This window comes from Zootoca vivipara, chromosome 2, assembly GCF_963506605.1.
Source record: "Zootoca vivipara chromosome 2, rZooViv1.1, whole genome shotgun sequence".
In the NCBI taxonomy this organism is placed as follows: Eukaryota; Metazoa; Chordata; class Lepidosauria; order Squamata; family Lacertidae; genus Zootoca; species Zootoca vivipara.
Genome location: NC_083277.1, coordinates 50,075,772 through 50,102,845, shown reverse-complemented (window position 1 = coordinate 50,102,845; position 27,074 = coordinate 50,075,772).

Below are 27,074 nucleotides of genomic sequence, written 5' to 3'. Positions count from 1 at the left end.
TCATTTGTCTGGGTGGGGCCTGCCCTTTTCTTTATATCTGTATTATTGTGCATTTGAGACTTCATACTCTCGCATTTTTCCTCCTGCTTCTCTCCCTCCCTCTCTCCATTTTTTCAAGACCAGTTAGTTTCCCTAGCAATTGTTCTTGATGTCACCTCAGTTGATAACAGCTGCTTCTTTGGGTTGGGAAGGCCATTCATTATACCAGCCTTCTGAAACATTCCTAGATATTGCATGACATTCTGCACAGATTCCCACAACTAAATCCACTGGACTACTCCATAATAAAACAAGAATGTTAAGTTGTATCTGTGGCATAGGCCCTGAACAAGACCATCTTTTGTCTCAGAATAGTTTATTCTAATGTCAGCACCCTCTCCTCCCACAAAACGTAACATCCATCTCAAGTAGCACAGATGCAGACTGCTATCTCCCCCATATCAAGGATATATGTTTTGATGGAGTCTGGCATGATATAAACCCTCAAGTTCAATGGTGAGGAACCTTTGGTATGTGGACCAAATTAGGGCTGTCAGACTGAGGCCTGACATGCCCAGCAGAACAGGGGGCAGAGGAGAAGGATGCTAGCCCAGGCACTGGCATGCTTATTTCCCCTGCCATTGCAACTAATAGGACAAACGTGAGTCAAAACCTTTTTTAAGGCTGTGGAAAAGAGGAGGAATGAAAAACACCAGCCCCACCTTCCGCCCTACCAGAATGAGCTCAAAAATGGCTCTGGATTTGGCCATTCTACCACCTCAAATTCTCTCTTCCTTGATCTCACAGTGCTGCACTGTCTGAGGCAAATTCTAATCAAATGGCCAAAATTTATAAATATTTCCCAGCTTTTATTTCTTCTTCTTCTTCTTCTTCTTCTTCTTCTTCTTCTTCTTCTTCTTCTTCTTCTTCTTCCTCCTCCTCCTCCTCCTCCTCCTCCTCTAGTCTCTCCCTTATTGGACCCCACCTCCACATCAACAAAGAAAGAAAGAAAGAAAGAAAGAAAGAAAGAAAGAAAGAAAGAAAGAAAGAAAGAAAGAAAGAAAGAAAGCCCAGCAGAACTTGGAAATGAAAGCTTTCCGGAACCGTGAAATGTGTTCCACAGGGAACTTGTATTTCTCAGGACCATCTTGGGATGATTTCCACAGTTTAAAAATAGCAGTGGTGAGGAAAAATCATCTGCAAGTGTGAAAAAAAACCAGAGGATTTTTTAAAAAATAGGTCAGGGAATTTAGAATCTGTGTGATCCCAGATGGAGTGGCGTCAATTTATAAAAATGAACAGAGCACAGTGCTGTAGAGAAGGGGGTGGGGAGAAAGACAGATTTGGCTCTAGTTATTTCTTTAGGCAATTGGAATAATAAAATTAAAGTTGGAAGAGGGTTGGTTATCAACATTCTATTCCCCCCCCTTAATGTCATTACACTGATACTGGGATGAGCACAACCATTATCTTCTGTCAGCACTTCTGTGTGCTGCCTCTCTTTACGGAGTAAGCCTGATCATCTCTTCCAAAAGCATCACTTCACAGGTCTTGTCCACACACAACAAATGGACAGAATGCTTGAAATCTCTCTCCTCTGTGCAGCCAGGATGAGAAAATGGAAGTTTCTAGGAACTGTTTTCCTATTTTAACTTTTTTAATAGTCAATTTTATTGTAAACCACTTAAATGTTGCTGTGGTTTTTAACAATCAGGTAGAAAATAAGTAAAAATAAACACAAAATCTTCTCGTTTCTTCACTCAGAAACCTACAGAATGTAAAACAATATTTATTTATCATTTGTTTTTATAGGCGTGTTTATAAGCCAGCAAATTAGGGGAAAATATCATGGTAGTCTACAATGACATCATTAAAACACAAACAGATGACCAATACTGAAAAGAAAGTCAAGTTAAAGGCACATCTTCCTATTGTTTTTGAACAGTAAATGCCAAAAGGAAAACAGCTGAGACATCCGAGTCATAGCCCAAACATTGAATTTACGTTTGCCAATAGCACAAAACCATCCATCAGAAATATGTCACATCCATTTTGTTCGCTGTCACAATGGACAGCAACACAGTGTCAGCTCCAGGTTTGCCTTTGGGCAACATGCTCTCAGCGGGGCACACCTTCTCCTCGCTGCTGTTCCCTCACTTGCCCTCTTCCTCTGGGCCTAATCTACACACCTGGCCAGAAGGAGGAATCAAAGGCAGCGGACATTGCTGCTCCTTCCCTTAACTCCTGTTACTGCTCACTTGTTCATAGGGGAGAGGTGAACAGAGGAGCAACAGGAAATAGAAGGAGGAAAGGCCCAGCAGGCACCAGTGAATGGCAGTGGGCACCTACTGGGGTGTGGGCCTTTGTAGGTGCCTGGCAACACCAACAACCGACACTGTCCCTGCTGCAATAGATCTGTGATGCAATGGAATGCAAGCCAATAAAATTACTAGACACAAGCTCAATGCCTCATCGCAACTAGTTATGACAGGTAGACAGGCGTGATTTGAATTTCAAGTTTACAGCCTGTATCAGTGCTTCCAGTTAAAGACCCCTCAGGATTGATTCTTGCTAAGTAGAAGTGATAGTCTATAAACTAAAGTATGTGGGTTGGAGGGGAAGAGTCACAATCGCAAAGGGCTCGGATTATTTTTGCTACCCACGGCCAGAGACAAACAGCCTTTTGACGATAAAGTCATGAATATCCTAAAGGATGAAGGATGGCACAGCCACAGCAGCCTTGTTGTGGGCTGTCCAAACTTATTGCAGTTGTCCTTTGGATGGGGGGTGGGGTGGGGGAAGTGGTGGGTGGAAAATAAAATGTGAACTGAAGATTGAAAAATGGGAGCAAAGAGAATGGGAAAGAATAGCAAGGGGGAGAGAAGAGGGAGTAGTGATTGAAAGTATTAAAAGATTGGGTTTGGAGATTAACTGCAGTAGAAAACTAGGAGTCTTTTAGCTGAAACTACACAGTGAGACCACAGAATACATCCACTTGTTTTCTAAAGTGTAAAGCATTAGATTGGGAGCCCTAGATTAAAATTCCAGTTAAGCCTTGATGCCTGCTAAACAGGTTTTGGAAAGCGAGTTAATATCCCCATGTGCAAAAATCCTAGCCTCCCTCCCACATATCTGCTGATTATAAGTTTGAGATGACACACACTGAATATTAATTATTAGCAATAATAAGAAGAGTCTGTACTATTATTTCCTGATGAATCCCACAAAGTTGCTTCTGTGTTCCCCCCCCCTTTTAATAAAAAAAACCTGCCCCAATTTTAATTATTCATGTATTATAATTATTTATATCTCACATTTCACGATACAAATCTTTCCAAGGCAGCTCACACAAGCAATGTCAAAATACATTTATAAAATCACAACAAACAATATCAAAACACTATCTCAGTTGGTAGAGCACAAGACTTTCAATCTGAGGGCTGTGCGTTCGAGCCCCATGTTGGGCAAAAGATTCCGGCATTGCAGGGGGTTGGACAAGATGCCCCTTGTGGTCCCTTCCAACTCTACAATTTTATGATTCTATGATACAAAGTCGTCCAATCCTTCCCACAGGGTAGTTGCTGGTAGATGGCCTGGGGCAGGGGCAGTACTTCTAGGTATAATGTGTACCTAGCGTAGCCTTTTCTTCCTTCTTTCGCTTTCCCTTCCCACAGCGTAGCTGGTGACAGCTGGTCCTGATTTGGGTTGTGGGGAAGAGGATAGTCCAAATGGAACTGGACCAGGAGCCTGGCATTGCTGTTGCCTGCCTGCTCGTCTGCCCAATCCCGTCGTATCTGCTCTCAGAGGCAAGAACAATCTATTCTCTCACATTATTTCAATATTTGCTGCCCTGGTTTGTTTTTGTTCTTTTGTCATTCTCCCAGAAGGGCTCAAGGAGCACTCCAGGAATTACCTTTGTCACTGGAGGCCCAAGTGGCCTCAATGGGGCCTTATATCATCTTTGGCTGGTATGCCAATCATGACTGTTCCTACACAAAGATAGCCTGGCCACAGTGGTTCAGGCAATGGTAATCTGAAAAGTGGATTACTGCAACATGCTTTATAAAGGGCTGCCCCAGGGGGTGGGGGTAGAGTCAAAACTGCAGCTGCTGCAGACTGCTGTGACCAGACTGCTGATGAGAGCGACCACCTGAATGTGTGCTATCTGAATTTTTTCACTGGCTGCCAATCAGGGATGACAACTTGAATAAAATATTGTGGGGGCCCAGGTATGCCCATCCCCACATAATCGATCACATGACGCAGTGCGCACACACTATTTGAATGGAAATGCCCATCAGCTTTCTGGGAGCCCAGTTCCCTCAGATATTTTATTGTAGGAGTTGTCTCCTATGCTGCCAATATGCTAGCAGGCAAAGTTTCCGATTCTGCTAATCTATATATATATAAATGTGAACTGGGTATGTGGGATACATCATGGATCGGCACAGGGTGGGTGAAATCACACGGGTGAGCCACAGCAACGCGTGGCAGGGACAGCTAGTAGTATATAAAAAAACTTGGCACCAGGTTACTTGAAGAACCAACTTGGCCATTACAGACATGTCCAGTCAGTGCGACCATCTGAGGAAGAACGTTTAGTGGTACCACATGTTCCTGAGTGTCGCCTCGTGGTGACTCAGAGTAGGACTTCCACTGTAGCAGCACTTGTGTCTTATTGCAGCAGGAGTTTCAACATCTGGTTAGAGTTTCAACATCTGGTTATACTTTTTCTATTTATGCAAGCCATCTCTGCCAGCCTCCTTTGGTCACCCGTGCTACAGTGGATGCCAAAACAATGCTATAGAATGGAGCATGAGAGGCAGAGGGTGATGAATTTTAGCATTGCACAGGGCGCCACTGCAATTTGAGAGTCCAAAGTCTGCCACTGAGATCAGGGAGCCAGCTGTGAACCATCTAAGTCCCTGGGCAGCTAAGGCTGTTGTGGCTTCTGGGAGGCTACATTAAAACTAGTGTTAGCAGTGTGGGCTGGGCTACCTCTTTTGGTTTAACCTGCTAATACATACCGGTAATAAATAAAAAGCTAAATCTAAAATGAGTCCAGATTATTTCATGGTAACATTGAATGTGTGCTATCTGAATGGTTTGAAAGTGTGCTTTCTTTCAAACTGTTTGTTCAAATGTCATGGTGGTTTTGTGAACTATAATTAGTTGATGTTTATCATGAGCGCACTGCGAGGAAAGTGGCATATAAATAAACTAATTCAAGGTCATGTCTTCCTGCAATTTCCAGCTCAAAGCTGATCAGTTTGTAATAATTACATCTTACTGTAATGCTAGCTGGATGAGAAGCCACTCACCTCATGCAACCTGGAAAAGTGCCCTCAATAGTTAATTGAGATGTTTGCCTCTTATCATTCAATTATTGTCCTTACATTTATTATGCTTGCGCCAGTAATTCCTCTTTATCAATTCAATCAACTGGGGAAACGGTGCAAGAATAAAGAATGACTGTTCTACTTATTATCTACCTAGGTGTTTGTAAGGTGCCTTTTTTGTGCTAATGTGAGGAAACCAAGGTCCAGAGGCTTCAAGTCATTATTCTGCTTTGTTCAGGCCCCTTCGTTTATAATGGGAAAACATATATATTAAATGCCTTGTATTTTGAAGAGAGTCAAAACGCTGCTGGGGCTTAATGCCTAATCTGATATTTCTCCAGGACAGCTTTTCACACGACCCATTCTTCCTATTTGTAAAAACAGCTTGCTATATCTCGAACCTATAGAAAAGCCAGCAGACGGCTGCATGAAAGCCATTTATTATGATGGGCTTGGAGCTTTGTAAGAAGAATGGCACTCGCTTGCACAGATGACTCTTATGTGCCTCTGTTAAGTCTTTCAACTCTGCTCTGGCAGAAAAAGCCCTGGGATAAGAGGAGTGTGCTCCACTTCCCCACTTTTCTTATCTGTGCCAGAAAGAACAAAGGCAAACGATAAGAGGAGTGAGGCAGCTCCTGAAGGAACAGGCATGGGGAGGGGGGAGGAAAACCATTCCTCAGAAATCCTAACAATGGGTGTGAAAGGAAAGCATTGCCATTGCCATGAGTCTTTGTGAGAACTTGCGATTTTGCTCAACAATGGTTGCTTCTAGACAAGAGCTTAATACTGAAAAGGGGGTAGACAGATATTTTGCAAACACATCATTGAAAACAAGTGTTTGGGTTGTTTTTTGTCTTGTTCTTTAACTCATAGGACTTTCCTTAGGAAGAGTCAATCAGAATGAAATGAGGAAAAACAGAGGTTGACATTTTTATGCTGAGAATGTCATGTGGACGCTGTGGAAAACCTGAATGCATGAGCAGCTCTGATCGCTCAATAAATGCTCACCTGGGAGCAGCCAATGAATGTTTATCGGGCACATCCAAATAGTATAAATACCATAAATGAACATCAATGGTTAGAACTGAGAGTTTTGGCACAGAATATACTAATTGCATTATATGGGAGTGAAATATCACTGTGGGTAGGTTGGTTTATTTTAATCGAGGAAAAAACAATGATGGGAGAAATTGCAATTCGTTCAGATTTTTATTCTGTTAAACTCTCAGCAATACCAGATATCTTGCTAAGTGTAATCCACATCCCTATGGTTAAACAGAGTGACTATTTCTAGCTTTTGAATTGGTTGTGCATAGCGGATTCCCATCAGGATACAGAACAGGATACTGAACTAGGTGGACCTTATACCTACCGTAATTCAGCAGTGGGTTTACGTTCTTATCTGGTTTGTTGTTTCAAATTAGCTTTCAACTGAGGTTTCAGGTATCTGCTTCATTAACTAATTTATGTGGACTGATGATATTATATGCCAATCCTTGGGCAGAGAGAGCATTTATGAATTACGACATTTATAACAGTCAGTACTATAAGATCCCCTTCATGGATCAATGCCTTGTCGTGGCGAAGGGGCTTGAATAGCTCAGAGAAGCTATGAGCTATGCCATGCAGGGCCACCCAAGATGGACAGGTCATAGTGGAGAGTTTTGACTAAACGTGATCCACCTGGAGAAGGAACTGGCAAGCCACTCCAGTATCCCTGCCAAGAAAACTCCATGGACAAAGACAACAGGCATATAAAAGTTATGACGCTGGAAGATGAGCCCCTCAGGTCGGAAGGCGTCCAACATGCTACTGAGGAAGAGCGGAGGACAAGTACAAGTAGATTCAGAGCTGATGAAGCGGCTGGGCCAAAGCCGAAAGGTCGCTCAGTTGCGGATATGCCTGGAAGCGAAAGGAAAGTCCGATGCTGTAAAGAAAAATATTGCATAGGAACCTGGAATGTAAGAACCATGAATAGAGGTAAGCTGGATGTGGTCAAAAATGAGATGACAAGAATAAATATCGACATCCTGGGCATCAGTGAACTAAAATGGAAGGGAATGGGTGAATTCAGTTCGGGTGACTATCATATCTACTACTGTGGGCAAGAATCCTGTAGAAGAAATGGAGTGGCCCTCATAGTCAACAAAAGAGTGGCAAAAGCTGTAATGGGATGCAATCTCAAAAATGACAGAATGATCTCGATACGAATCCAAGGCAGACCTTTTAACATCACAGTAATCCAAGTTTATGAACCAACTACCGGTGCTGAAGAAAGTGAAATTGACCAATTCTATGAAGACCTACAACACCTTCTAGAAATGACACCAAAGAAGGATGTTCTTCTCATTACAGGGGATTGGAATGCTAAAGTAGGGAATCAAGAGATAAAAGGAACAACTGGCAAGTTTGGCCTTGGAGTTCAAAATGAAGCAGGGCAAAGGCTAATAGAGTTCTGTCAAGAGAACAAGCTGGTCATCACAAACACTCTCTTCCAACAACACAAGAGACGACTCTACACATGGATATCACCAAATGGGCAGCATCGAAATCAGATTGATTATATTCTCTGCAGCCAAAGATGGAGAAGCTCTATACAGTCAGCAAAAACAAGACCTGGAGCTGACTGTAACTCAGATCATCAGCTTCTTATAGCAAAATTCCAGCTTAAACTGAAGAAAGGAGGAAAAAACACTGGGCCAGTAAGATACAATCTGAATCAAATCCCTTATGAATACACAGTGGAAGTGAGGAACAGGTTTAAGGATTTAGATTTGGTGGACAGAGTGCCTGAAGAACTATGGATGGAGGCTCGTAACATTATACAGGAGGCAGCAACGAAAACCATCCCAAGGAAAAGGAAATGCAAGAAGGCAAAATGGCTGTCCAACGAGGCCTTACGAATAGCGGAGGAGAGGAGGCAAGCAAAATGCAAGGGAGATAGGGAAAGATACAGGAAACTGAATGCAGATTTCCAAAAAACAGCAAGGAGAGATAAGAGGGTCTTCTTAAATGAGCAATGCAAAGAAATAGAGGAAAACAATAGAATGGGGAAAACCAGAGATCTGTTCAAGAAAATTGGAGATATGAAAGGAACATTTCGTACAAAGATTACCATAATCAAGGACAAAAGTGGTAAGGACCTAACAGAAGCAGAAGACATCAAGAAGAGGTGGCAAGAATACACAGAGGAATTATACCAGAAAGATATGGAGGTCTCGTACACCCCAGGTAGTGTGGTTGCTGACCTTGAGCCAGACATCTTGGAGAGTGAAGTCAAATGGGCCTTAGAAAGCACTGCTAATAACAAAGCCAGTGGAAGTGATGATATTCCAGCTGAACTATTTAAAATTTTTAAAGATGATGCTGTTAAGGTGCTACACCCAATATGCCAGCAAGTTTGGAAAACTCAGCAATGGCCAGAGGATTGGAGAAGATCAGTCTACATCCCAATTCCAAAGAAGGGCAGTGCCAAAGAATGCTCCAACTACCGCACAATTGCGCTCATTTCACACGCTAGCAAGGTTATGCTTAAAATTCTACAAGGCAGGCTTAGGCAGTATGTGGACCGAGAACTCCCAGAAGTGCAAACTGGATTTCGAAAGGGCAGAGGAACCAGAGACCAAATAGCAAACATGCGCTGGATTATGGAGAAAGCTAGAGAGTTCCAGAAAAACGTCTACTTCTGCTTCATTGACTATGCAAAAGCCTTTGACTGTGTCGACCACAGCAAACTATGGCAAGTTCTTAAAGAAATGGGAGTGCCTGATCACCTCACCTGTCTCCTGAGAAATCTCTATGTGGGACAAGAAGCTACAGTTAGAACTGGATATGGAACAACTGATTGGTTCAAAATTGGGAAAGGAGTACGACAAGGTTGTATATTGTCTCCCTGCTTATTTAACTTATATGCAGAATTCATCATGCGAAAGGCTGGACTAGATGAATCCCAAGCAGGAATTAAGATTGCCGGAAGAAATATCAACAACCTCAGATATGCAGATGACACAACCTTGATGGCAGAAAGTGAGGAGGAATTAAAGAACCTTTTAATGAGGGTGAAAGAGGAGAGCGCAAAATATGGTCTGAAGCTCAACATCAAAAAAACCAAGATCATGGCCACTGGTCCCATCACCTCCTGGCAAATAGAAGGGGAAGAAATGGAGGCAGTGAGAGATTTTACTTTCTTGGGCTCCTTGATCACTGCAGATGGTGACAGCAGTCATGAAATTAAAAGACGCCTGCTTCTTGGGAGAAAAGCAATGACAAACCTAGACAGCATCTTAAAAAGCAGAGACATCACCTTGCCGACAAAGGTCCGTATAGTTAAAGCTATGGTTTTCCCAGTAGTGATGTATGGAAGTGAGAGCTGGACCATAAAGAAGGCTGATCTCCGAAGAATTGATGCTTTTGAATTATGGTGCTGGAGGAGACTCTTGAGAGTCCCATGGACTGCTAGAAGATCAAACCTATCAATTCTTAAGGAAATCAGCCCTGAGTGCTCCCTGGAAGGACAGATCGTGAAGCTGAGGCTCCAATACTTTGGCCACCTCATGAGAAGAGAAGAATCCTTGGAAAAGACTCTGATGTTGGGAAAGATTGAGGGCACTAGGAGAAGGGGACGACAGAGGACGAGATGGTTGGACAGTGTTCTCGAAGCTACGAACATGAGTTTGACCAAACTACGGGAGGCAGTGCAAGACAGGAGTACCTGGCGTGCTATGGTCCATGGGGTCACGAAGAGTCGGACACGACTAAACGACTAAACAACAACAACTATAAGATAGTGGTGTTAGATAGGGGGTTCCTTTAATCTGATTATATTTAATCAGGTTTATTGATTATAGGTTTGAAGGGGTCAGTCTGGATGATATCTCTGGGTACCTTTCAGGCCTGTGATTCTGTAGCCCTGGTGCTTAGAATCTAGTAGGAAAAGCTGCTGAACCGATCAAGCAAGTTTCTAATGGTAATAGCTGGCTCAACCAATTTCTATCATCAGCATCTGAAAGATTAAGATGTGTTGCCACAGTGACAACTGAAGAAGCTTCCAGGAGGGGGATGTAGGTTTCCCCCACCAAAGCAGGCTGATGCCATGAGAGCCTAGGTAGGAGAACAATGGACTGGAAGGCAAGGTCTGTATGTGTGTAAGTTTTTGCTGGGCTAGAAGCTGGAGATACAGAGAAGTTTGACTTTCTCTGTGGGCTGGATCCTAAAATTATGCCCTTTTGTGGGGGGTGGACTGGAAGGAAACGTAATGGGAAAGCAAGATCCATTGGTATATTAATGCTGCATGCCCTTCACATCCTATGCTCAGTTTGTACATATATGTGTAAATAAAACCATCTATCCTGAAGACATCACAAGCTCCATTGACTTTCATTCCAAGGAAACTGAACCCTGGGTACAGGGGCGTCACAATGGGGGGGGAATGGAGGTGGTCATGGCACCCCCACCCCTGTGACTCCCATGGCACCCCCACCCCTGCGACTCCCAAGCCGAGCCTCCAGCATCCCGGTAAAAAGTCTGCTTGCACCATTACATAGCAACGCCGCCACCCCCCGGGTGCATGCCAATTTGCCGCCCCGGGTGTCGTAGCGCCTCACTACGCCCCTGCCTGGGTAAACACTGGAAGTCCTGGCATCTCTCACTGCTTGGATATTGGGGTGTAATAAAAAAAAGGCTTCTCCTAATCTTTTCCCTGGACGTGTATATAAATGTTTACGCACATATATAAATGATATTTTGTGTTGGTCAATTAGAAAAAGAGTATGAGCTCGCCCACCTGTGTGTTGTTTGAGTGCTATGGGAACACAAATGAGCCCTCTGCATCTAATCTCATCCCAGCAAGCGCTTAGTGATAAAGCTTTTTTTTTTTTTTTTTGGCTGAACTATCTGAAATAACCAGTTAAAATAAGCAACACTAAAGAAAATGAGAAGATTTTTAAAAGGTGATTTGGCCCAGCAAATATATTCCCCCCAGTTTCATTGCTTGTCAAATATTCATTAAGGTAATCTATCACTATCTCACTACATCTTATGCCGGGGATAATTCAGGTAAGATGAACTCACTAAAACGGTAATAAAATGTGGTCGTTTTATCACAAAAATATGGTCCTTAGAATGTTCTCCCTCTCCCTCCCTCCCTCTCCAGAAGTCATATACAAATTAGATAGAAGGAAGCCTCATGAAAATGGCCGGAGTATTGGCGATGGCAACTTGAATAGGTACAGGAGGCATGACAATGAACAGTACAATTTTCTGAGTTTATACCTTCATTTTAAAATATCTAACCAGGGCCGGCCCACCCATGAGGCAAAGTGAGGTGACTGCCTCAGGCAACAAGAGCCACAGGAAGAGTGGATCCCGATGAAGTTCTTTATTCACCCTTTGTTCCTGTTGTCAATCTTCACTCCCCACTTTCTTCCTAGTTGGGGATGCGGATGCCATTTTGTGGTTCGTCTTAGATGCCAATTTGGGGGGGGGGGTACTAACAGTACTATGGGGTGCTTTTTGTGTGCCTAAGATATGCAACTCACTTAGTGCCCTCTTAATAGCACAATCCCATACACATGTACTTAGAAGCCCCACTGTAAATAAAATATAAATATATATATTTTCAATCTCTTTGTGTCCTTAAATAGTAGAGCAAACGAAGTACAGTATTCTATATAAATGAAGATGAACACTTAGACTGTATTTGGTTTTTAGAACTCTATATATGATTATGTTATCTATGGCAACATTATATATTTATCTGTTTATCATAATAATATAAAGGGAAAAAGCTGGCTCCAAGAGGGCTCCACAGTTTAAGTGATAACTGGTTTTGCTTTATTTCATTCGTTACCTTCACCTACAATTACACACAGAATGCTGTCACAAGGATTGATAACCAGAAAAGAAGAAAGCATTCAAATAGGGTCGATATTACATAATCAAAAACAAAACAATCCTTCCAGTAGCACCTTAGAGACCAACTAAGTTTGTCATAGGTATGAGCTTTCATGTGCATGCACACTTCTTCAGATACCACCTGAAGAAGTATCTGAAGAAGTGTGGATGCACACGAAAGCTCATACCTATGACAAAGTTAGTTGGTCTCTAAGGTGCTACTGGAAGGATTGTTTTGGGTTTTTTTGACTGCGTCAGACCAACACGGCTACTTACCTGTAAATATTACATAATGTCACTCTTTCAGTTCCTTCGGAGGGGATTTCTTCGTTGTTTTGGATTTGCATATTTCAAAATTAAAAATAAACAACAACAATAGTAATAAGGCTTTCTCCCAAGTAAGTGTGTCTATGATTCTGAATCTTTGAGAAGACCATGCTATTCAAACCTTCACTGAGAAAAGGCAGGTGACTTACTGGGGGGAGGCGGGGGGGACAAAGGCTTTTGGTAGGTCAGGAAATAATTTCTCAAAACCATGGCCTCCACAAAGCAGGCTCAGTCATGGCATCCACCCTTTGGAATATGCATTTTGGCACCTGAGGCAAAATAAATCACACAAGTGTCACTCCACACTGACCATCGTAAAAATACAGCAATAATAAATAAAATAACTAGAAATTTCCTGGCCTTTCATAATACTCAAAATTAGGTCTCAGACTCTGTCACTGCTCAGTCAGTGGGTCTGGCCTTGAATGAGAGCTCTCCGCTACTACAGGGCCTGGGTGTACCAAACGAGTGCAAAAAGCTGAAATCTGTAAAACAAATATGGACACATGTGCAAATGCTACCATTTGTGAAACTATTCTTCCATGCACTTTATTATTAGCCTTGTGAAGTAACTGTTTTCAAACTGCTGCAAATTGATTGAAAGAGACATTGTCCAAAGTACGTATCTCTTTTAAAACTCACGGTTTTCATACAAAACAGCACTTATATCTTCCTACAAGGCAGTGCATTCTGGTTAGAGACAAATTTGGATTTAACAAGGGCAAGTGAAGGTTAATTAACTTTGATGCTATGCTTCCATTTTGGAAAACTGCTGTGTTTAAGAAGAGGGAGGGGTGTAGGGAGAAGTATGCTCCCAAATTCACAAAGGAAACGGGAATCTCATGTTTAAAAAATGCTTCTCCTCCACAAAGTCTAGGAATTTGGCTCTAGATTTAAAAACCTGTAGCTATGTCCCTCCAATCCTGGCATAGGTTTTTCCTCCTTTATTTCTTTTTGCTGCATCAGCTCCCAGCACTAAACCATAATATTTGAATTTAATATTTATATTTCTTTTAAAATGTCTATAAACAGCCTTTTCATAAGAATTCCTTAAGGAGCATGTAATAAAAGAACAGTGCACTATTCAATTAATATTGAATGCGTACAACGGTGATTTAATATATACAGTATTAATATTGAAAGCAGCATCCAATCATGATTTAAAACTCCCTGAGGAGAAGGCAGTGGTAATAGCTAAGAAAAAGCTGGGCATTGGGAGCCACTGTGGCGATCAATCAATAAGGGAGTCCCTCTCATCCAACAAGTATGTGGACTTTCTGTATGCACCTCTGACATTATCTGGATTGACAGTTTTGCGTGTTTAGACCTTTAAACCTCCCCCCTTAAATAAATTCAGACAAGACTCAAATTTTGGTTTGGTTTTTGGCAGAATTTAGGCCACAACTTTATTGATTATGTCAGGTGAGTGGTTGCATAGGCTCTGGTTCGACTAGCTCCCTGCACCCTTGCAGGCAGCCCTGACCCAGGGCACCAGCATAGGTCAGCCTAGGGTGGGAATGGCGGAAAGCCAGGGACATGCTATGTCCACTGCCCAGATGTCCCCCTGGACTCAGGCACGGGCACAGCCCCTCTCGGGGTTGACCAAACCATTGAGTCCCTGGATTCCTTTAATGGAATACCCTTCGCATAGGGATGGCGAGAGTGTTCCCCAATCTCTATCACCTGAACCAGAGCCTATCCGCAACCTTACAAGTTGTGACGATTTGCTACGCGGCAGGCAAAACCCAAGTGGCACCAGCCAATCAGCCAAGTGGGGAAAATTCCTGCCATGTCCCTGTCCCATGACAGGCGACACATGATGGCATAGCAAGGTCAAGTGCGCAAGCCCTAAATATAGGGAGAGGTGTGCGGGTGTTCCGATGCACTGACCAAAAGAGGAAGCTCTGGGTCACATGCATGGGCCCTGGATGCTGGGTCCCAGCATCCAGGGACCTACCAATAGGGTGCAGTGGCGGCACTCGGCCGGCGCTCTGCTTCTTCCTGCTCAGGCAGAGGAGACGAGGGGCGGGCCAGGGCTCGGGGGCGCTGCCCCTGCCAGACTGGAGCTAGGGGTGGCACACACCCCTTTGCCCCTACCTTGCTATGCGCCTGATAGGGTGTTGTGGCTATCCAATCGTACCCAGGGTTCAGTTGCCAGGTCACACCGCAACACATGCCCTCTTTGAGGGAGGACACGATTTCTGAAAGCATTTCTGACAGAAATTGTTGTTATTGCTGCTGCTGCTGCTGCTGCTACTGCTGCTGCTATTGTCAAGCAACTGTTTTCTGAGGTGGAGGGAAAAATTGCACCTAGAAACTACAGCAGACATCTGACATGAAGTTGAATAAATACCTGACGCTGAGCAGCATCACTGCAGGTGCAGCAGAACAAAAGCGAAGGATCTTGACCTCACAGAAACGGAAGTCCTGTTTCTTGATATAGGAAACATTTATATACAGGAGGCCATTATATCTTCCTGAGGCAGCAACAAAACCAATATATTCCTTGCTGGGATGACAAATCAGAGCTATAGTTCCAAATCAAGTTACTACTGCACGTGTTTTAGCAGGGGTTAGCAGGTCACAATGTTTACAAACAGCTAAAGCAGGACAATGCTTAGCTAGCACCATAGAAGCTGCACATGCCGAGCTTCCTCTTCTGTGACTCATTACATCATTATTTCAGTTCTTGGTTGCCGTTTACTGAACATTCACCTAGACTTGTTCACAGGGAGGTTACCCATTGGATGCTCACTGCTTTCCTAGTGGGCAGTGGTCACAGCCCCTTACTGTCTTCCCCTGGAAGCTGAATGCACATGTTCACTAGTTATTGGGAAATTCCCCCCAGGTGTCTTGACCATGGGGCGGAACTTCCCACCCAGTAAGTTGGCTTCAAATGGGCCAATCAGAGGCCCAAGTGGCAGAGCAACTCAATGAGGTTTACTTCTCAGCAGACATTAAGGTCGAACAGATTCCTCACTGGCCTTGCAGACAACTTCATTGTCCAGAAAGTGGGAGAAGCAACAAGAGGATCAGCCATTTTAGATCTGGTCCTAACCAATAGTGATGACCTGGTTAGTGGGGTAGAAGTGGCAGGATCATTAGGTGGGAGTGATCATGCTCTTCTGGAGTTTATTGTTCAGCGGAAAGGAGCAACCAAGCATAGTAAGACTCAAATCCTAGACTTTAAGAAAGCCGACTTCAGAAAACTTAGGGAAACGCTGGGTGAGATCCCATGGACAGAAATACTAAAAGGGAAGGGAGTTCATGATGGTTGGGAGTTTGTTAAAAGGGAGATATTAAAAGCACAACTTCAGGCAATACCAATGAGACGGAAACATGGAAGGTGCCTAAAGAAGCCAGGGTAGCTATCTAAAGAACTTTTAACTGAGTTAAGATTTAAAAGGGATATGTACAAAAAATGGAAAAGGGGGGAAATCACCAGAGAGGAATTCAAACATATAGCCAGCACGTGTAGAGACAAAGTCAGAAAAGCTAAAGCACAGAATGAACTCAGGCTCGCCAGAGAGGTTAAAAGCAACAAAAAGGGCTTTTATGGGTATGTCCGTAGCAAAAAGAAGAACAAGGAAACAGTGGGGTCACTTAGAGGAGAAGATGGTGAAATGCAAACAGGGGACAGAGAAAGGGCAGAACTCCTCAATGCCTTCTTTGCCTCAGTCTTCTCCAAAAAAGAAAACAATTCCCGACCTGAAGAATATGGAGCAGATGATTCAGCAGGGGAAACACAGCCCAGAATAAGTAAAGAGGTAGTACAAGAATACTTGGCTAGTTTAGATGTATTCAAGTCTCCAGGGCCAGATGAACTACATCCAAGAGTATTAAAAGAACTAGCAGAGGTGATTTCAGAACCACTGGCAATAATCTTTGTTAATTCCTGGAGAACAGGCGAAGTTCCAGCAGACTGGAGGAGGGCAAATGTTGTCCTTATTTTCAAAAAGGGGAAAAGAGAGGACCCAAACAATTACCGCCCAGTCAGCCTGACATCAATACCAGGAAAGATTCTAGAGCAGATCATTAAGCAAACAGTCTGTGAGCACCTGGAAAGAAACTCTGTGATCACTAAAAGTCAGCATGGGTTTCTGAAAAATAAGTCATGTCAGACTAATCTGATCTCATTTTTTGACAGAATTACAAGCCTGGTAGATGAAGGGAATGCTGTGGATGTAGCCTATCTTGATTTCAGCAAGGCCTTTGACAAGGTGCCCCATGATATTCTGGTAAAGAAGCTGGTAAAATGCGGGCTAGACAATGCTACCATTCAGTGGATTTGTAACTGGCTGACTGACCGAACCCAAAGGGTGCTAATCAATGGCTCCTCCTCATCCTGGAGAGTAGTGACTAGTGGGGTGCCACAGGGTTCTGTCTTGGGCCCAGTCTTATTCAACATCTTTATCAATGACTTGGATGATGGGCTTGAGGGCATCCTGAGCAAGTTTGCAGACGACACCAAATTGGGAGGGGTGGCTAATACCCCAGAGGACAGGATCACACTTCAAAATGACCTTAACAGATTAGACAACTGGGCCAAAGCAAACAAGATGAATTTTAACAAGGATAAATGTAAAGTACTACACTTGGGCAAAAAAAAATGAAAGGCACGAATACAGGATGGGTGACACCTGGCTTGAGAGCAGTACATGTGAAAAGGACCTAGGAGTCTTGGTAGACCACAGACTTGAGATGAGTCAGCAGTGTGATGCAGCAGCTTAAAAAGCCAATGCAATTCTGGGCTGCATCAATAGGAGTATAACATCTAGATCTAGGGAAGTAATAGTACCACTGTATTCTGCTCTGGTCAGACCTCACCTGGAGTACTGTGTCCAGTTCTGGGCACCACAGTTCAAGAAGGATACTGACAAGCTGGAATGTGTCCAGAAGAGGGCAACCAAAATGGTCAAAGGCCTGGAAACGATGCCTTATGAGGAACGGCTTAGGGAGCTGGGTATGTTTAGCCTGGAGAAGAGAAGGTTAAGGGGTGATATGATAGCCATGTTCAAATATATGAAAGAATGTCATATGGAAGAGGGAGAAAGATTGTTTTCTGCTGCTCCAGAGAAGTGGACACGGAGCAATGGATTCAAACTTCAAGAAAGAAGATTCCACCTAAACATTAGGAAGAACTTCCTGACAGTAAGAGCTGTTCGGCAGTGGAATTTGCTACCAAGGAGTGTGGTGGAGTCTCCTTCTTTGGAGGTCTTTAAGCAGAGGCTTGACAGCCATATGTCAAGAATGCTTTGATGGTGTTTCCTGCTTGGCAGGGGGTTGGACTGGATGGCCCTTGTGGTCTCTTCCAACTCTATGATTCTATGATCTATAAAATTGTGCTGCAAGACCACAATCCTAAACGAGATCTTGAACACTGCTGGGCTTCTGAGTAAACATTCATAGAGTTGCAATGTATTTTACTTAAAAAGAGCCTTCTGCTTAAAAGCATAGATACTTTCATAAGTTGGGGAATGCTTAAGATTTGAAAAAGAAGTCATAGCTGGGGGGGGAGGGGTGTTTCAGTGTTCACTCTTTCTACTCAGCCAGACTTTTGTGTACAATTTATCAGTGCTGCTCCAATTTAAACAAGAAAATGAGCATCCATCTTTGATCAAGACTAGTTTAATTTATATTTTATTTTCGTTTAAGGAGATGGATAACTCTGGGAAGCCCTTCATATTCTTTAATTTACAAAATTATTCTGTCTCAAAGATATCTTCAGCTATTAGGAAGTAAATTTAACTACTGATTTAATTTTCTCCCCCCTTATAAGTGCTGATACCCAGAGAAACATATGTTGAACAGACTGCTTAAGAATATTTAATGAGAATTTAGTTACTGATTTGTAAATGAAAAAGTGGAAACGTGGCAGTTGCCATAGAGCCGCGCAGTTCCTTGCTGGCTTGGAGTCTAGCAAAGCTTTAAAATATGCAACGTATTGGCAAGAGAAAAATGGGAGAAAAGAATAGCATATTATGATGTGTAAAGCTAGCATGGATCTTAATGTAAATTGTATGAGCAAAGTGAAATACTTGCAGAATAAATTTATGGATGCTTTGTGAATGCATTTATGGATACTGGGATTAATGCAAATGTTGTAGTCATGCCATAAATTCGCAGCAAAATGAATGCCTGCAGGCAATTCTGGTGCCTTTCCTTTGTAGCAGAGAACAAGCCTGTTTATTTTGTATGAGGCCCACATACGCCAGCAAGTGAAATGGTGAGGAATAATCACTTTACTTGCACCTACTTTCATGTGACATTTATACTGTGGAAACTGAGGTGCCCTTTGCTCAAGCATCGGTTGCTGAGAAATACCCATCATGCGCTAATGCTTAGAAAGCAGAAAATGAACAAGGGGAATGAAGAGTTCATTAATTAAATATTAGTAACTCTTATGCAAGTAAATGTTGAGATGACTGATAAACTATTTCCCCACCACCACCCTTTGCCCTTTAGTAATTTAACAAAAAATGATTTGATAACAGTTTTATAATTTTATGTTAATAGTTCTCTTCTGGCTGGGGGGGGGGGGCAGGAAGCATTTGCTTTTGTGGACATTACAATGTTTCCGTAAGTTATACACCTCTGTACATAACGTTGATGATAAAACCAACATTAGGAAATGCAGAGAACGCGCATAATTAAGAAATCAAAGCAGTTGATTTTCGGTGTGTGCAAATGAAGTACGCAAGCTCTTGTTCCTAGGCATAATTTTGAACAAGACCATTTCTTAGATTGACTTAACAGTCAAGCAATCAATCAAATTGTATTATGTGACCACACAGACCTCTTAATAGCCAAAGGTGAACTATTCAAACACAGAGGATTATTTTGCTCCCAGTTCTAGGTTTCTGACATCTCACATCAGGCTTCTAGAATGGGCAGGGGACTCAGGTCATAATCACATGCATTCTTCCAAAGTTCATGAGGGTGCCGCAAGAGGGAGGATTAGGCAGGCTAAGGGAACCCCAAGGTTTGCACAAGTACAAAATAAATTTATGGAGACCATAGGGGGAAACCTCAAAACAGCCCCATAAGAATACAAAAAAAATGGTCTATTGAGAGACTTGGAAAGAAAATGCTGACAACCAGATTTTGTTGAAGTTCAGAGAGAACCTCCTCATTGTCTGGATAGGTCATTTTCTGGTACTGTACACAGAAGCAATTTTAAGATGTCCCCAATGTCAGAACTATAACTGCCCACAGTACTTAATACAGACTGATTGCACTTCTAATGTTTGCTTTTTTTTTAATGTACGTGAAATTAGACCCACAATGCAGCACAAACTAACTTGGGTTCCCCCCCCCTCCCCAGCCACAAGCTCAAGTACCCATGCATACCAGGGATACACTGCAATATTTTGAGGTGGCCCATCACTAGTACATACTAATAATGAACACAATTCTCCAAGTCCTCATACTTAGGTAGCCAAAACAGCACCATCCACGCACAAGACAGTGGTATCTGCAGGAAGAAACCATAAACGGGGGAGGTAAATGACAACTGAGCATGCTCAGTGGCATAGAATGCTGGCTACCTGCTGGAGGTAGGGGGGAAATGGGAAATAAGGGTGGAGAGGGGGTGGAATGGAATATCCTGGATGGAATACTTAACAGGAGCACTTCATACAGCAACATTCCATTGCAGTTCCCCCTAGCAATCCTTTGAAAGATTGGGAATTGTTCTATAAGGAATTGTTCTAAATTCTAAGGGCTGACTTTTCCCATTTTGGCTGCCAGAAAATCAATAAACTATTAATACAGAATGGAAAAGAAAAGATGACTGCCATATGGAAGCCAGTAAGAATGATGTTGTATGGCAGCAGCTATATACAATGCCTCTAACGTGTTGTTGCAAGCTCATGGAGATGTTTCCAGCAACCTTCATGTGGCAATCAGAGCCTAAGGAATGACAGCTGATTATGTGTTCAGATTGCCACACACACAAAAAACCAGAACAACAACTGGCAGTTGGATTTTCTTTTACAGAATTTATTTATGTATTATATGCTGCCTTTCAAGATGATATACAGACCTCTCCAGGCAGCTGACATCATAAAACAAATTAGGAAGATAAAATAGAAATCCATCATAACAAAAGTATCAAGCAATTCAATTTAAAAGTCATCAGTAAAATGATAAAATAGCAACAACAGTTAAGTCACAACTTAAAAACCTGGGCCGATATGTATCAGTTTGAAGTAGATGTAAAAACAATCAGATTGTTAGAACACATTTTTTAAAAGAAAAACAGTCAGTGCTGGGTCCAGGCTCACTTCCCATGGGAGGGAAGCCATGAGGATGGGTTGGGAAGACAGTGTTTTGTATCCACCAGCCAGACGGACCTTATTGCAAGCAGGGTCTCCATAGCTGAACCTATGAGAAGGAGTCTATGGGTGTGGGTAATCCATCAAGTAACCTAGGCCCATGTCATTTATGGCTTCAAAAGTAGAAACCGACACTTTGAATTGGGCTCAGAAGTGCAGCGGCAGCCAATGCAGCTAGTACAGAATCAGCATCATGTTGCTTAGTCCCCACAAGTAAAGGAGAAGCTGCATTCTGCACCTCCTGAAGCACCTGGACCATCTTCAGAGGAAGGCCTATATGGAACACATGGCAGGAGACCAGTCTGGGTGTAACTAAGGCATGGATCGCTGTGGTAAGGTCTGCTTTTTCAAGACAGGGCTGTAGCTGGCCAATCAACTGATAGAATGTATTCAGGGCCAGTGATGTTACCTGCATCTCCATCACTGAGTCCTGGAGACCCTCTAAGGCGCTGTAAACTTCAGGAGGACTGTAAGCTGATTCCACACTAGTTGTACCCCTACATCCAGATGAGCAGATTTCCCCACCTGATTCTACTTCAGCTTGCTTGCTCTCATCCTTCTGAAACCTGCTTCCCAGACACCTGGGGAAACGAGAGATAGAGCTGCATATCATCAGCATACTGATCACACTGTAGCGCAAGCATTCAGGCAACTTCTCTCAACAGTTTCATGCAGGTGCTTCAAAGCATAGGGGACAGAACGGGACCTTGATGGGACTCCAGTGATCTCCAGCATAACCTTCAAGGTTCACCTCTCAGAAAGGATTGCACTGTGGAAGCCAGCCTGCACGGTGTTCCCTCAGCCCCACTCCGGCGAGACAACCCAGAAGGATTCCGTAGCTGATGGTATCAAGGACCACAGAGAAGACCTGGAAAACCAACAGGGTTGCATTCCCTCCCCATACAGTCCTTGCTGTATCAAGGCTGTTTCTATCTTAAAATCAGGTTAGAAACCAGATTGGAATGGATCAATATAAATCTTTGTCATCAACATAGCATCTTGCATTGTTCAACTATCTGCCAGAGCAATACAGTATGTTCAATAGTGATCGGATGTTCAATAGTGATCGGAAAGTAAGCATCAAGCGACTCAGCTACATCACTAAAGACACAGCGGTTTGAATGCACTATAAACAAGCAACTCCAGATAGCGCCAGAGAGTAGGAAATTTTAAAACAGGGTTTTCCATAGAGATTTATTCTCTATAGAGAGAATTTTTTCTAGATTTTTTCTCTAGAGAAAATTTTTGACTTATTTGTAGCAGGTTTTTCCTGTGTCTAGATCCACCCAAGGTTTCCTTTTCAACCCTCAATCTGATGTAACTGTTTAGTCTGAAGGACATCCTCTTTCATAATTGCAACACCAGAGGTTTCAGTCCTTCCATTGCCCTTCAGATGACTGGCTGTATGCATGGTCTTTGACTGAGTCTCGACATGCAAACAGACATTTCCTGAATCTGGCTTTTCCGCTTGGAGAAATGGGTGCACCTATTGCTCTGCCTGTTGGTCAGGACACATAACTGAGACCATCCAGATTCTTGCCACTAGTCATGTGGGCTAAGTTCTGCCCTTGAACTGGAGTGGAGGTGCCTATGGAGGTTTGACTATGATTTGTACATGAATATATTCTATACAGTGACGTGAGTGGCGCTGTGGTCTAAACCACTGAACCTCTTGGGCTTGCTGATCAGAAGGTTGGTGGTTTGAATCACCGCAACGGGGTGAGCTCCCGTTGCTCGGACCAGCTCCTGCCAACCCAGCAGTTTGAAAGCACATCAAAGTGCAAGTAGATAAATAGGTACCGCTCCAGTGGGAAGGTAAACAGCATTTCCATGCACTGCTCTGGTTTTGGTGTTCCGTTGCGCCAGAAGCGGCTTAGTCATGCTGGCCACATGACCCGAAAAAACTGTCTGCGGACAAACGCCGGCTCCCTCGGCCTGTAAAGCAAGATGACCGTCGCAACCACAGAGTCGTCTGCAACTGGGCTTAACTGTCAGGGGTCCTTTACCTTTACTTTTTTTAAATACAGTGGTACCTCTACTTACGAATTTAATGCGTTCCGAACACACATTTGTTTTTTTTCATATCATTTTTTATTTAAACATTTCTGAGTTAGGTACATGCAGCAATAAAATTAATACATATACAGAAATAAAAGCAAACATACAAGTCTGTGCACCTCTTGAATAAACTTACATTTATACAATCAAAATTTGGTTGTGTCGTATTTATCTTTACTTCTCTTATAACGTTCATCTTCTCCACTTGTTCTTTCGAACTGGACTTCCTCATGTTTTCTTTCTTGGTTTTATTTCCAATTCCACCATTTTCGGTGCCATACTCTTTCTTGCCTGTCCTTATCTTACTTAGGATTTCCCTTTGTATATACCGGTATATATATATTCCTGCCATTTGTTCTCACCTGTATTTAACATATAATTTTACTTATATTTTTGTGGACAATGGCTTTATAATTCTTTGTTGTATTTTAAATGTGATTCTACTAGTGTTTTTAATCATTTAACATAATCCTTCAAATATTTCATGAACTTATTCCACTCCTTTCGGTACCTTTGTTCTTTTTGGTCTCTTAGTCTTCCTGTCATTTTTGCCAACTCTAAGAATTCTGTCATTTTCTCTCTCCACTCATCTACATTTGGAACCTCTGGTGTCTTCCACCTTTGAGCTAAGATAACTCTCGCTGCCGTGGTGGCGTACATGAAGAGGTTTTGATCTTCCTTCTTAATCTCCCTCCCCAGTATACCCAACAGCATTTCTTCAGGTTTCTTTGGGAAAGTATAACACAATAGTCTTTTTAATTCATTGTAGATTAATTCCCAATAAGTCTTTACCTTATTGCACGTCCACCAGAGATGGTAGAAATCCCCATCTTTTATATTACATTTCCAGCATTTCTTATTGTTTGTTTTATATATTTTAGCCAATTTGACGGGCGTGAGATGCCACCTGTACATCATTTTCATGATGTTTTCCTTCAATATTACGCAGGCAGTGAACTTAATCTGGTGGTTCCACAACTTTTGCCATTGATCTATATTTATATTATGGCCTAGGTCCACTGCCCATTTAATCATACATTCTTTTGTCGCCTCGTCTTTCGTGTGCCACTCAAGTAGAAGGTTGTACATTTTGGACAGTAGTTTCTCGTTACCTTCCACTAATTCTAATTGGAATTTAGATTTTTTGTTTTCAAATCCGTGGTTCTTCCTATCTTTCATGAACAGGGCATTAATTTGATGATACTGCAGCCATCCTATTCCTTTTTCTTTTAGTTGTTCGTATGGCTTAATTTTCCAGCCTTCTTTCGAGTCTATAAGGATGTCATCATACCGTAGCCAATTTGCCTCCATATTTATCTTTTTTATACTTAGGACCTCTGTTGGCGACAGCCACCTTGGGGTTTTCCTTTCTAGGAGATGTTTATTTCTAACCCAAACCTCATATAGTGGTTTCCTAATTACATGGGTTATAAAGCCTTTATGTCCCATTTTTTTCTCATACCAAAGGTAACTGTACCAACCGAATACGTTGTTAAACCCCTCGAGGTCCAGGAGGTCGGTATCTTTAAGTGTGACCCATTCCTTCAACCATGTAATACAGGATGCCTCATACCGAACACACATTTGTAAGTCGAAAATTTTTTTAAGTCGAATCCCATAGGAATGCATTGGGAGAAAAAATTCGTAAGTCGAAGCAACCCTATCTAAAAATTCGTAAGTAGAAAAAATCCTATCTAAACCGCATCCAAGATGGCGGACGGAGCTCCATTTGCAAGTAGAAAAATTCATAAGTAGAGTTATTTGTAAGTAGAGGTACCACTGTATTCTATTCATGGGGAAAGTTACTTCCTAACAGATTTGCTCAGGTTCTGAATCACATTCAAATGGTCTCTGGTTTGGGCACGGTGTCTCTGGTATAGCTAGGGAAAACTCACAAGCTCGTTTTTCCCTTTCTCAACATCAGCAACAGGCACCTGTTTGTTTCAGATATGAAAATTATAGAAGGGAGGGTGAAAGAGATGATCAAAGTAAAGAGCTAAGCCTTTCATCTGGAACATATGCTGCTAGTGCTTGGGAGAGCTTCCTCCACATGTCCATCTGTTAAATTTCACAAGGACTATCACCTTGCTAAAGTACAGACACCAAACTCTGGATTTACTTAATCCCACCCAGCACTGTGAATTGCCTATTCATATTACAAAGTCAGATACATCTACAGCTTTAGCAGACTATAGATTTTGATGGCACGTGGAAATATTCCCCAATATTGTCATTCCCTTTAAACTCCTTCTACAGAGTAATAAATGTAAAGAGTAACTTCAGAAGGAAGAGTTTATGGACTTTTAAGCAGAGGAACGCAGCGTAAGCAGGCCGGACAGTCTCTGCTACGCAGCTGGAATTGTGTGCAGGCAGATAGATTGCCTGACAAGGCTGCATTTATTGTTGTTTACCAATTCCATAATTGGACAACATTCTACAAAAATCATATGCTCTGTATCCCAAATCATTACCGTGTAACCCAGCTCATCGTAAACATGCTTCATTGGAGGTAAACCTCCCTCAATTTCAGTGGTATTTCCTTGCCTTCATCAATTCCATCCATACCTAGCAAATAACAGTGCTTTTTCTTTCTTCCTGGGTATGCAGCTTCTACCATGCATGTTAAACTAGAATGCTAAGACTCACACAGATTTCTGTTTTTTCTTGCTGTTTGGTCCATGTATCAAAATACTATCAAACAAGAACAGACAAACATACTTGGGCATCCAATTTTCAATGACTTGAGGGAAACTGTCAAAAGAAGACAGGGGGGAGCAAAAATTCACCTTAGGGACTGAATAACAAATCTGTTTATTTATTTATTTGTTGTGGAACAGTTTCTGCTTCAGCTCTTGGTAATTTGAACACCTCTGCTGCCTAAAATAAAGGATATATGGAAGGATACATTCACTTATATATTGCCACCTATAATTCACTGTCGACATGCTCCAGTTCGTATCCTCAGTGCAATATAGCTGGATCCGTATTTATGCCATTCTCTGTGGATGAATAGAAGTTAGTTTTAAAAGACTGAATTCACAGGAAATCTGCTCAAAGTGGCCATGGGAACCAAGTAACTCAACAGTTATGAGACACCCTAAGAGTCCTCTTCATTGAATGTATGTGAGTTGCTTTGATGGACTGAAATGTGCTCTAGAAATACAGAGCCTTTAGGGAAGGCCGGATACATTTTGCTACCTGAAGCAGGGGACAAGATGGCGCCCTAATTCCCATCCATGTGTAAAAGACAATCAGTAGCAAAACCCACCATATGCACAATATGTACATTCATTAACCAGTATCTCTAGTCTAGACTAGATATTCACTTCCAAGCAGCGGAGCAGTTATGGTTGTAGCATTTTAATGACTATAATGGAATGGATTGCAGCTACTTTGAAAAAGAAAAAGAAAGGAAGAAAGTTGTTTTTATTGGCAGCCTGTGTGCAACTACAATCTTAGGCTCCCTATTTGTCAGATTAAACAATCCCAAGATGCAGTTCTGAGAAATGTGTTGGCCCAGACTCATGAATAATTATAGGAGAAACTGTAGTTGCCACAATTGTATGCTTATGGGAAATAAGTCTACAAAAATGAGCTACCAAATTAATTGGTTCTCTTATCTGAAATTATTCTTTGTGAATGCAGGGTCAGGGTTTTCTCCCCCACCCCCCACCCGACAACAACAACAAAAAACTCGCACCTTTAAAGCCTTCAGACTTCAGTTAACCACAGCAGATAAATAGCAAAAAAGAAAGACTTGGGGCACAGTCCAGTCAAACCTAAGTACAGTATTCTAAGTTCCATAGATATGTGTTGGAAAGCTAAGGTAGGGCTAAGGTGAGGGAAAGTTAAGCAGGTCTTAGAAGGGGCTAACAATCCTGCAAGTTTCATCCAGTTCTGCCAAAAAGAACTCTGTGTGGTGTGCTTTGTGAAGGTCTCCTGCCCAGGAAACTCTCTGGGTGCCGTGTTGTATGTCTTCTCCTTCCTACCCTTTGTGTGTGTGTAGTGGATTAATGTGATGAGCACAGGGGCATGTGAATGTCTGCTTTTAGGGATACTTGAGGAATAATGGGATCATTGCTGGCTGTGCCGCTGAGGCTGATAGAATTGAGAAACCAGCGCATCATCTTGCATTTTGTGCTTA